We start from the raw sequence: 12,413 nt of genomic DNA, 5'->3' as shown, positions 1-12,413 counted from the left end.
CCCAGTTTCTTCAAGTTCCAATGTGAACACTAAACAAGTGTAAGCTTAGTATAAGCCTTAGTGTTTAAGGCTTAATAAGCCTTATCCAAACAAACTCAACGTGAGCTATTAGTGGCCATCCATGGCGTCAATTTCCTGGCGTCGATTTCCTGCACCACCCCACGGCATGTCCTCGTGGCATTCGTCTTCACAAACGCAGCCTTATCAAAAATTTATGGATGTCTCTAAGCCTCTCGTCTGCACAATCTCTATCTTCTGTCTATTGCGACTTCTATGATATTACTTCCTCAAGGAGTTCCTACTTCTCAACCGCGTTCTACGCAATGATGCCTCAGATTGGCAAAAAACCATAATGTTCTCTTTCCTCACTGTCTCCTGGCTGTACAACAAAAGCATATTCCTGTTTACGTGCCTTCTGTTCTTGCTGCCTTCAAGTACTCCGTCTAGAGGGTTACTACCCACTCTTCCTAGTATTAAATCGCATACATGAGGATCCATATAGGGTGGAGGGTGATGATAATAATAATCCTGGTGCCAACACGGCTGATCTAGCTTCTCCAGTCTCGTTGATCTTGCGAGAGCACATGTGACTAAGACAATAGCTTCTAGCGATCAGCCATAAATTCCGACTTTTCATTCCCTTCTCTGTTCACCATCACACTCACCCAATTTGCCACATCCAATCCATAGACCTATTGCTGCAGGTGATTTAGATAGGGATTTGTACCTAATTTTAATGGCAAACAGCAAGCATTTGAGTCGATGTAGACTTCGAATCGGTGTGCTCCTCACTCCAATCTTTCGCTCCCATGCTTCCGCTTTGATACTAACTGAGAAAAGAGGGGGAGAGATGTGCAACAGAGAGTAGATGGCATGGGATATGGAAGCTCAATCATTTTCCATGTTCATCTTCTTCTTCTCCTCCTCCTTTCATTGATCCTATCTACAACAAGTGGTATTCTCCAAAGATAGATACCCCCAACTTAAGGACACTTTACATATGCTTCTACTTTAGATACATACATCCATAGGATATGGCTTAGGACATGTCATATTTATCAATAGCCAGGAACATGCTGGTATTGACGGTTTGTCATGAGACTCTGATTGTAGAGCCCCTTCGTTCTAGGAGCTTCACCTTTGCGCGAGATGGTAAACAATTGGAAGCTCTTAATCTCAGCTTCGCTCCGATACCACTAGTGCACAAATCGGATGTTGGATACATACGTAGCGAGCACCGGAAGGTCCCTAAGAACAAAGAACTGTACTAAAACCCATAAAAAGCAAGAAGAGAGTTTGCACGACATGAGGCAAAAAGACAAATTGGGTATAATCTCCCCCTATGCCTTGTGTGAGCACTTTACAAGGCATGTATTTATAAATGTATTTATCTCAAAGCTCAAAAATAGCCCAATTTTACAATTAGCATGCTTTAGCTTTTGTGTTTGCTTTTGTCCAAATAAAGAATAAAGCAGTTGGGCACCCCAAAAGTCGGATTGTGCCCAAATACAATGTCCAATAATGAAATATTTAAACAGTGCATCCATGTGCATACAAAATAATAAATATTTGTCAAGTGCTTCAAAAAATAAGCACGCCTAAATAAATATTAGCGCCACGTCTTTAATGATTAGACGCGCGTCCATCAAAAATGATAATTTCTTCTAGGTAATTTGAATACACACTATCGCCCAGCGCTTTTCAGTGCCATTGTTGCCTGCTCTACACATCAACTAAAGCATTCACAATTGTTAGAAAATAATAAAATTAAACTGACAAAAGTGAATACGTAGCAGTCTTCAGCTTTAAAATAAATAAATAGGTTGGAAATATGTCGTAACCTTAATTTAATACAAGTGCACTCTAAACTCATAAACGTTCATTAATTTAAATATGTATTTTGCAGAATCACCCGCTATGGAATCACCCATGTGCACATTAAATTAACATGATGCCCAAAAAGGACAAGCATCCCTGTCAACTTCTTGCACAAGGAATCCACCTTGTGTACGAGCCCCAGCAAATAAGTATAGTTTTACAGAATCCACCATAAAATCTCATGGAATCCATCATGGAATTAAAAACTCATGGAATCCACCGTGGTCTCACGGAATCCACCATGGAATATGCCTCCTGGCATCATTAGATGGAAAGGACCTTTCCTCATAAAGAAAAAATTTGAAAATGGCACTTACTTGCTACAAGATTTAGATGAGACTGTTCACAATAGTAGAATCAATAGGTTCCATCTAAAGAAATATATCTGTAGAATCCGGTAACTCAAGGGGATGTAAGTAATGTACATACTATACATAAATTAGGTTACTTTCAATTTACTGTTTGGGGCAGATTCAGTTTTTTGAAATTTGTTATTAATTAGATGGTTGTAAATGATGGACAACATATTCAAAGTGTGCTTTGACACCCATAAAGGTCTCTGTCAAGTTTGGTGTTGATCCGAGCAAGAATGTGAGAGCTATGGTCTTTGGAAGGTCGATATTTGAAGTAGACTGCATGTAGGAATTTAAGACTGCAGACTGTGCATAGATGTTTCAAGATAGTAGATCAAGGAATTTGACTCTGAATTGTTCCAAAGAGTTATAAATTGGAAAGAGAGCTACAACTTTCCTTTTTGAAGCTTGGCAATCCGAGATCCGGTTAGAAAGTTATGAGCTGTTATGTCTATGCTTTATGAAGTAGATTTTTAGGGAAAGAAGTTTGTCTTTGTCACATGTCTTTGAAGCTTTTAAAAAAGGTTTTTTCACACTTTGTGTTCCAAACTAGGGGGTGGCTAATCATGGTGAGTGAAAATGAGCGACCAAGGACATGATGTTTCGTGAAGTCAAGTGGGGTAACACATGCAAATATCATTTTTTTGTCTTCTTCTAACACTTACCTGTAGCAGGTGTCGGGTTGATAAATGGAAATCCCAAGTGGTATCATGCATGTTCGACACGTGGTTGAGATATTTCAGTTTTGAGACACGCATTTCATGCAAGAAGAGAAGAAAATGTGTTCTCATTTTCAATTTTGAGTCCGCGAGTGGACTTTTACGTGGCAAGGGGCATGTTTGCCATCTAGCAATTAAGGGAAAGTAAGGGGCAACTTGAAAAATTAAGGGAAAAAGCAAAAATGAGAGTTTTTTTGTGAAAAAATAAGAGAAGAGCAGTGTTCGACACAACACAATAAGTGAGAGAGAGAGACAGAGAGGGGGGGAGAGACATAGAGAGAGAGAGAGAGAGAGAGAGAGAGAGAGAGAGAGAGAGAGAGAGGGAGGGAGGGAGGGAGGGAGGGAGGGAGGGAGAAATCTTAAGCTCAGAAGAAGAAGAACAAATTTTCATAAGAAAGAGACCGTGAAGTTGAAGTTATTGAAGCTGTGGAGCAGGATGGCAAGGCTACTAAAGTCAATGGACTAATGCGAGTTCTCACTTTTCAGATGATGGTAGTAAGAGTCTTGCTTTTGTCTTGTTTTCATCTACCTACTGCTTTGTGGGGCAGAGAGTTTGCAGATCAGTTCTGGTGTATGGATATGAGCGAAATATAGTAGAGAGATATTCTTCTTCACGATGAGAGTGATATTTGTTAGTTGTTGAGTGAGGCTTCCCATCAGCAGAGAAGAATGAAAGTGAAGGGTCTCTACATCTAAAACTGGGTATGAGGCACGGAATATGTATTATGAGCAAGTGTTGAATGCACGGGTTCAAGTTAGTGGAAATTTGAAAGGATTTGTAGCCAAGAAAATAATACATCAGAGTTTATAAAGTTCGAAGCTCCCTCGACTCTTCATCAATGCAGGATTTCACTTTTGGAAAAAAGTAGTTGTATTTGTTGTATAGAGTATGCTTACTGTAGATTGTGCAAAGCTATTTTGAGGCAGCAAATCAAGGAATTTGACTTTGGGTTGTTTTGAATAATTATAGATTGGAAAGAGGGCTACAACTTCACTTTTTTAAGCTTGGTAATCAAAGGTCTGGTTAGAAAGTTATGAACTATTCTATGTAATGCTCCATGAGGCAATTTCTGTGCTCTATGAAAAAACAGGTGAATTCAACATCATCTGCGTCACCAACTTGGTTTCCCATGGAAGTTAGCATGATTATCCATTGATATATAAGTGAAAACTCTATTTTGATGCAGTAATGGAATGTCTACAGCAGTGAAATGCTTGTAGCAGTTGAATGGACATGAGAATGTACTGTATAAACCTTTGATTCCTTGTGTATTTGGTTTGGAGGGTCTACAACTGATTTTGTACTGATTGAAGCAATCACGCTTTGTGGGGCAATTTGCTGCGTGTGGGGTTGCCATCCCTAAAAAATAGGAGTTGTGCGAATCTGAGAGCTCGTGTTGTCAGAGTCTATGCTATGGTCGTTTCAGCATCAGATCTTCTCTAAAATCTGAGCTTGAAAGTTTGAATTGTTTAAGTGTTGAGTTGAAGTCTCAGTGAGGAGTAAGTGATCAGATATTTTGGATCATGTGTTTAGTGGTGCCGTCTCATGGGTTTTGTTGAGATGAGATCCTCGGTCTTTATCCTGTGGTGTTGTCTTGGGGATTGTTAGAGGCCAGCTACCCAATTCACCTACCAACGTGAGTTTATGCCTTTAGGTGCAAGTGTGTTATATATAGTCATGAAGTGATGGGGTGAAGCCTCAGGGGGAGGGGGGGTCACCTTATAGAACATGCAATATACCACATGAGTTCAAAAGAAAGGTTATTTTTATTATGTTGATAGTTTTCCAAAAAAAGAAGGGTTTTATAAATACACCTCATGTAAAATTTATATTAGGGGTCTTTTTATTAAAAAATTTTGAGAAGCACACTTTTTAAGGCAAGTGGGGTGGGAAGGGGATGGGTGGGGTGGGTTGGGGTGGGGAATCAATACTTAAAGGCATAGATGTTCCCATGAGACAAATATTTACAACTAGTAAGGGGGACGGGGGGTGGATTCTATCATAGCTTTTTATGAATATGAATTTACCTTGTGTTCACATTAAAATCTAGACAACTTCCGAGTTTGAGAATTATAGGCAACATAGGTGCTTTTGTTGGGTGAGGAAAAGCATCCATATTTATCTCTCTCCTTGCAATTTTATTAGCATTGCCCTTTAGGGCGGCATATTCTAGTAAAATGGTACATGGCAAGGCAGTGCATGGCTCCAAAAATTTACCCACACTCTACTTAAGTTAAGTGGCTCACTATCTTGAGTAAAGTGGCCCACTTTATGAGTCTTAGTTGTGAATCTTGGAAAAAAATGAGTCCTTAAAATTAGGCATTGGCTACATCAAGGCAAATTAGAAGTTTTGGAGGAAGGCAATCAAGAGGTTGCTCAACTCACTCAACCTTGTAAACCATCTTGGATAGTGGTCAAAATAGAAGTGGTACAATGGTGTAGTAGTAAATCGCATCTTAGTATGGATAGCACCCCCCCTCTCTCTATAGAAGGCAAGAAGATTAGCCAATCATTGTCTTCCACTCATGTTAGTAAGCTATTGTTAAGGTCCAAACTTGACTTTAGCCACATTTGCAGAATCTGGGCTCAAGGATTATGGTTTTTGCAATGAAGATGTCATTGTGCATGATTTTCTTGGTTCTCTTATTGATGCTAAGGAAGATAATGTAGCTACTAAGTTGGATTTTCATTGCTTTAGACGTCGGTATATTGCCTATATCTTGTAGTGGAGCATCACCTAAAGATAGGATCAAATTCATAATTTTCTTCTTCACAGTCATCATCTTCCCCCAAGCGTGTTGTCTCTAGTACATTCCAAATTGACAAGTAGGAAAAGGAGACAAATACAATACAACTCAACTTTATCCATTGGGCCTGCTTTAGAAACAAGGCAATTAATGTTTTTTGTGAATTTTTTCTTAGTGAAATTTCTTGAATCCCTACTCAAAACAAATGCTAGGGCTTCCACATGGGGGAAGAAGTAGACCAAAAACTATAGCTCGAGGAGTGTTCACCAAAAATCCAAGATTTAATGTAAAGTGAATTGCAAAATGTTCAAAAAGACCCTCAAATTTTAAAGAAGGTTTTAAAACTTGAACCCTTGAAAAATTTTAGCTTAAAAAATGAAAAAATACATGTAATTTGATTCAAAAATCCTTCCAAAATTATAAGTTAAAGGTTTTTGTATTTGCTACCAAAAGGTTTTCATGAACACTGAGGCCGAGATATTTTGCTACTTCTGACATTTCATGAATAGAACCAATGAAAACTCTTTCATAATTTAAATAATTTTGCTATTTAAAATGTGGTTACATTAATGTTGTGTGTTACAAATAACGTAACCTTAGAGCTACAAGGGTATAAGCAAAGTATCCAAATCTGCTTGTTTGACATCAGTTTGTTGAGTTGATGCTAAGAGAGAGAGAGAGAGAGAGAGAGAGAGCGAGTGAGCAAGCCACCATGGACGATCTCTCCGAGCTCAACAAGCTTGTCGTGGCTCTTCATGATGGGGAGGCAGTCAAATTTAGGAGCTTCAAGCTCAAGAGTGGCATCACCTTCCCCATATACATTGACGTCTGTGTCATCGTCTCCTTCCTTGCCTTTCTCACGCAAGTCGCATAGGCCATCTGGTCCACCATCTCCTCCCTCTACTTCGATGTCATCTATGGCGTCCCCTACACCGCACTCCCCATCACCACCGCTATCTCCCTTGCTCGGTCCGTTCCCATGGTCATGTGCCACAAGGAGGTCAAGGACTATGGAAAACGCAAGGCCATCGAGCGCGTCTTCCACCCTGGCCAGTCCTATCTTGTTCTTGAGGACTCATCACCAGTGGCACCTTTGTCCTCAAGATTTTCACTCCACTCATTGATGTTGGGCTCACGGTCACCGATGTTGTTGTGTTGATTGTTGGACAGCAGGGGGGCCGTGCAAACCTACACCAGAACGGTGTGAAGCTTCATGCTGCACTCGAGCTGACTCAAATGCTAGAGGTGCTCGTGCTGCATGGGAAGCTAACTGAAGATGTGGTTGCCTTTGTGGTGGGGTAGTTCTTGGCAGAGAATCGGACTTCCTTAGGAGGTCCAACACAAGGGCAGGTTCCCCATCCTCCTAAGAGCAAGATGTCTTATAGCCATCATACTCTTCTTGCACAAAACGCAACAACATAGAGACTTTTTGAGCTCATGGAGAGGAAGAATAGCAACTTGTCATTGGTGTAGATGTGAACACAACAAAAGAGCAATTGGCTATTGTTGAAAAGGTATGTATAATCTTTTTGTTTCAGTTAGAACAACAGTGAGATCTGATCATATAACTTAACCAATAACACAAGCAATCAATCAGTTTGAGCTTTTCTGTCCTTTACATTGATTTCAAGTTACATCATTGGAAAAAACATGAGTTCAAGGAAAAACAAAATGTATGCCTTTTAATTGTTCCTTGCAACTTAAATACACCAACACTTCAAGTCCAGAGACCTTGATGCAGTAATCTCCTCCACATGAGTACAATCATCTAGCCAAGGAGGAGCATTTCTTCAAGGAGCTGTTTGATTGGACTTGAGAGTGTGGTATAATTAAAGCCATCTTTAGATGTCTCAGTTGTATATATCTATCTAGTGGATGTTGTAATGTACAGGTTATGTGAGTTTATTATTGTTAAGGCTTTGGTTAGGAACAACACCACAATATTTGATCAAGGCAGTTGTAGTACGAATTATGAGAGACTCGTGTGTTGACCATCACTTGCCAAATATGTAATCAATGGGCCCACCTCTTAACTATGGGCAACAAAAGACCACAGCTAGGCTATGTGTAGTTAGTTGTCAGTGCATTAGTTAGTCAAGTGCATCTATGTCTAGTAGATGAATTTTTTGCATCTAGAAAAGATGAGGTTGTCTAATAGGTTGCTCACTTTTCTAGATGCAAAAAATGCACCTACTATAGTGGTTGCACTTTTTGCATCTATGTCTAGTAGGCTGCTCAATGGAGTAGTTGCCAAAGCAGCCATTGGACAAACTCCAAAGTTAAAATATTATGTCAAAGGGATATTGGAGAATGTCAAATTCTTCATAGTGTTGTTTGGTATTACAGAACACCAAGAAAACATAGGTTCAAAGGCGTGTTGAAGGGGGAGTCTCAAAGTATTGTGATTATCCATCATTCTTATGTGGATTACTAAACTTGTTTTCCTCTTTGTGGTGTCCTAGACTTGATATGTGAACATTGCTTGACTTATTTCAGCTTGTGCAAGGATAGGATTTTAGCACAATCTAGACAAACTTGTACTTAGAACCATCTCCTTAACTTGGATCACAACTCAATTGTTATGTTTGGGATCTTTTAGATGCTAAATATTTTACCTGCAAAGTCTATTTGGATTCTTGAATAGAAGGTTCAAAAGAATATCAATCTTGTTGTGAGAAGGGTCACTTGTAAGGAAATACTAGGGCAAATAGAGAAGGCACAATTTGTACGAGGCATATGGCAATACGATCTAATTGAGCACTCAATGAGAGAAGAGTGTATCAAAATGAAGTATGTACAAGGAGGCCTTTGGTCTTCATGTCTCGAGGGCTAGGATTGGAGGCGAGTTGATGGAGTTAGAGATGTTGGAAATAGCTCCAAGAGGATGTTGCATTGAGACGAATCCCAAATGTAGTAGCAACAATTAGACAATGATGATGGGGCAACTTGCATAGGCTAGAAATGGTGACATTTGAGAAAGTGTAGTAGTGGATGACTTGAAAAGGGAAATGATGAGCAACATGTTTTGTTGAAAAGCATCATAGGATGTAGGTAGCCAAATTTTTGTGAGAGTGCATAGTGGAAAGGAAAGTGAACTCGAAGAGAATAAAGGAGGAGGCTTGAAAGAAACGTAAGAGATATAAGTAATAAATTGACAAAAATTTGAATGACAAGGTTGCAAAAATTACCCCCAACATGCAACTCAAAGTGTTTGTGTGGGTGCTAGAGGGGGATGAGATAGAATGAGGAGGGCGGGTTGAATGGACAGTGGATGATGGATCAGTTGAGTGAGGGGGAAAGCTACCTATAAATGGGCAAGTTGTAGTCTCAACTGGAATACCAATCGGCTAGGCCCAAAATATTGGCACCTAGGTGAGCTTGCCTATTGACAAAGTGGCCATCACGATAGAAATGAAATGTATTGGTGTAGCTTCCAATAAAGTTTTTGGGGCACAAAGATAAACAAAAAAAATTCCAGAGCTTCAAATATCCTTGTTTAACTTAAGCTTAGGCTCATAGGTAAGAGATGACAAGACATGATTGCTAATATCCCCTCTTAGATCCTTGATGTGGTGGGAGGCCAAAGAAGATGGAATAGATCCAAGGGTGGTAGGAGTGCCACTATCGATGAAGTCCATCAATGATGAATGCCAACCAAGGAGTAAAAGAACAATAGGGACAAAGGGCCATGGAATAGGCATGTAAGAAGTATGGGATGGTATGTCGATGATGAAAGAAAGAGATTGTCACATGAAGAAAAGGCTTGTGGAAGATTGTAATCCTTGAAGAAGCTCCTCACAATCTTAGGTATCCCTCTCTAAAACACAAAGGCTAGGGAATCTAGAGTTGCATATTTGATATTGTTGCCCTTTGAAAGGGATGGGGGGTATGAGAAAATGACCAAAAGATATGGTGGGGGGGTTAAAACCTATGGATGGATGGTACACGAATGGGAATGAAGGGGGCAACGGGATCGGAGGACCCTTTACAAGAAGTGGCATGGAGCCTATACAACTACAAATGCTATCAACTTGTCATAAGAATGGTCATTGAAGAAGAACTCGCAATGAGCACTACTTGCTTGGTGAATACAACTTAAGTACCTAGTCTAGTAAGGCCATGGATTGAGAGAAGATGAAAGCCTAAGTTGAAAACATGTAGGATTTTCAAAATGGAGCTTGAAGATAGATGGTTGGTGGGCAAAGGTGAGGGTATTGTTTCCAACCCTTCTTTTGAAGGTGTGAGGTCTTCCCATAGTGTGGATACTTTGAATATCCGTTGTGTTTCCCCTTTGTATTTGTATCAGAGTCAAAAGATGACTTCGATTTCTTGGACCTCTTCTTCCCTTCCTTTTGCTTGCCTTGTCCTTGTTAAGAAAAATGATGGGATGGCATGCACTTAGACCATATCAGGGAAATAGTAGGAATCGTGGGGAGAAACATAGAGTGTATGGAAAGCATTAAGATTTAAATCTAAAGGTCAATAAAGGTTGGGGATTACTCCAAGTTGCAAATGGCCTAGGCAAGCTAATTATGGATGGGCACGTTTAATTTTGGGCAGGTCTAGAAGGGCTAAATTTAATTTTCAGAATGATTCAAATTTGAAATTTAAATAGTGGTTGGATAATGCTGGAAAATGGGTTTAGAAGGCTACCACTTGGCGAAAATGCCCATGCAAACTGAAGAAACATTTTTGGGGGCTAAAGAGATGGATTTAGTTCACTCAGCCTCCTGCAAGAGAGAGGAAGGAGATGTTGTTGGTCTGATTTGTAGCCATTAGAGGAACTGTTGAGATATCGAGCACCACTCGTGATATGCCAGGGTGACCGTTGTGCATTTATGTCACCGACTTGTCAGTTGCAGATGCAAAAAAAAATACACTGCCCATGAATAATAGCTAGACGACAGCTATCCTTATCTACTCTAGTTCGTGGCTCAGTTAGTATGCCACCTTAGTTAGTTGAGTTTGGGTTGAGACCCATATATAGGGTTCTTCTATTTCTATGTACTTGACTTCTTTTTGGCTTACACAACTAAGAAGAGGAAAACTGTTTTTCAGCCTCCACCCTTATGTGTATTCCCCCATTGTGCAAGCAAGAAAGCTACAAGTGAGACTCCTTCCTTCTCTCCCACAATCTTGACATGGTATCAGAGCCTTGTTCGTGGTAAGGAGCTCAAGAAAGCAAGCCAAGCTCGCGGTGTTCTGGTAAGAGGAGCAGTGTTGCTTTCATTTTCTGTTTTGGGAGCAGATCTCTGCAGGTAGCACAGCCGGAAATTGCAAGAGTGCATTGTCTCAAGTTGAGACGCCCTTCGCGGTGAAGCAAGAGGGCAGTATATGCTGCGGGAAAGGCCTTTAGCCCTTGGTATCCTGTGGATAGGCTGAAATATGATGGATTTACAACCATTCACTATGCATATGGTCAAAGTGATACAGGAACCAGAACCCACTTCTTTTGAGCAAGCCATGGGAAAAGAAAAATGGGAGAAAGCCATGGATGAAGAAATGGATGCCTTGGAAGCAAATGCTACATGGGAATCGGTACCTTTGCCTAAAAATAAGAATGCAATTGGTTGTAAGTGGGTCTATAAGGTGAAACACAATGCAGATGGTTCTGTGAATAGATACAAGACAAGATTAGTAGTCAAGGGGTATGCACAAACATATGGCATTGATTATGAAGAAACATCCAGTCCGGTTGCAAGGATGGCAACCGTAAGAGCAGTCATTGCTATGGCTGCATCAAAGGGATGGTCTTTACATCAGATGGATGTAAAGAATGCCTTCTTGCATGGTGATTTGCAAGAAGAGATCTATATGGAGCAACCACCAGGTTATGTGCATGCTGTTCATCCTGAGTTTGTTTTGGGTTGAAGAAAGCCTTGTATGGCTTGAAGCAAGCACCTAGAGCATGGTCTGACAAGATAGGACAGTATCTTGTCACTATTGGCTTTCAGATTTCCAAGGCAGATTTCTCACTTTATGTGAGAAAAACAGAGAAAGGTATTATGCTACTTGTCATTTATGTTGATGATTTGATTATGACAGGTGACAGTGATAAAGATATCCTTCATGTGAAAATGCTATTGAAGCAGAAGTATGAGATGAAGGATTTGGGAGAGCTGCGTTATTTCTTAGGCATTGAGGTGATTAGATCACCAAGTGGGATACAGCTCTTGCAGAGGCAGTATGGATTGGACATGCTGTCCAAATATGGGATGACAGGTTGTAAGCCAATTTCAGTTCCTTTGGAGCAGAATGTGAAGCTGAGCACAGATGCAGGTGAGCTTCTGGAAGACCCTACTATGTACAGACGCATAGTAGAAAGTTTGATTTATATGACTATTACTAGGCCAGATTTGAGCTATGGTGTTGGATTGGTAAGTCAGTTTATGCAGGCTCCAAGGAAACCACATTTGGATGCGGCTAGACGCATACTCAGGTATGTGAAGTCCACATTGCAGTATGGACTACTTTATGAGACTGGGGTTCAGATACAGTTGCATGGATACACTAATGCTAATTGGGTTGGTAGTATTTCTGATAGAAGATCTACCACTGGATATGTGTTCTCTTTTGGGAGTGCTGCACTCACTTGGAGCAGCAAGAAACAGCCTATAGTTGCCTTGTCGAGCACAGAGGCTGAGTACAGGGGTGCAGCAATGGCTGCATGTGAGGTAGCTTGGTTGCATAAGCTACTTTATGATATGCATCAGTC

At 40.3% G+C, this 12,413-nt stretch overlaps 1 pseudogene; it reads left to right on the top strand.

Annotated features, from left to right (window-relative positions):
• The first annotated feature begins 6,410 nt into the window (after window positions 1–6,410).
• On the top strand, window positions 6,411–7,251 carry LOC148015178 (uridine 5'-monophosphate synthase pseudogene; annotated as a pseudogene).
• The last annotated feature ends 5,162 nt before the right edge of the window (window positions 7,252–12,413 follow it).

Source organism: Lygodium microphyllum, chromosome 24 (assembly GCF_053477565.2).
Source record: "Lygodium microphyllum isolate KBCC chromosome 24, Lygodium_microphyllum_v1.1.10, whole genome shotgun sequence".
Taxonomy (NCBI): domain Eukaryota; kingdom Viridiplantae; phylum Streptophyta; class Polypodiopsida; order Schizaeales; family Lygodiaceae; genus Lygodium; species Lygodium microphyllum.
Note: the sequence above shows the minus strand (reverse complement) of the source record. Positions and strands in the feature narration are given on the sequence as shown.